This window comes from Pteropus medius, unplaced genomic scaffold (genome assembly GCF_902729225.1).
Source record: "Pteropus medius unplaced genomic scaffold, Ma_sr-lr_union100, whole genome shotgun sequence".
NCBI classification, from domain to species: Eukaryota; Metazoa; Chordata; class Mammalia; order Chiroptera; family Pteropodidae; genus Pteropus; species Pteropus medius.
The window spans coordinates 2,275,392-2,275,768 of NW_024349519.1; the positions used below are offsets into that span (position 1 = coordinate 2,275,392).

A 377-nucleotide genomic window follows, 5' to 3' on the forward strand; every position below is an offset into this window, starting at 1 on the left:
AACGCATCAGATTTCGCTTTAACACACCTGTCAATTCTCTGAGCTGTTTCGACCGGGAGAAAGAACTATACCGACCTGATCGACGGATCGTATCTGACCTTCTGCGCACGCTCCGCTTGGGCTCCAGGGGGCGGGGCGAGGGCACGCGGGGACTTGTGGGAAAGTCCACGAAGGCGGGGTCCGGCGTGAGTCGCTGCGAGCGGGACGCTGCGGAGGTGCGGGAGGTAACGGCTGGTGAGGTGAGATCGGCTTGCCGTTATTGCCCAAGAGGCCTCTGAGGGTCGCTTGGCGGGGAAGCAGGTGCAGCGGTGGGACCCAGGTGAGGCGGAGAGGGCGAGGGCGGCAGCGGGGGCGCGGCCGTGTCCTGCGTAGCGGCG

The 377-nt window shown here is 65.5% G+C and overlaps 1 long non-coding RNA gene across 1 annotated transcript in view; it reads left to right on the forward strand.

Annotated features, from left to right (window-relative positions):
- The first annotated feature begins 158 nt into the window (after nucleotides 1–158).
- The window catches only part of LOC120618236 (uncharacterized), a 3,284-nt gene continuing 3,065 nt past the window's right edge, over nucleotides 159–377 (forward strand). The window contains exon 1 of the long non-coding RNA XR_005657173.1: nucleotides 159–319. This is a non-coding gene — a long non-coding RNA (uncharacterized LOC120618236). The remainder of the gene's footprint in view (nucleotides 320–377) is intronic.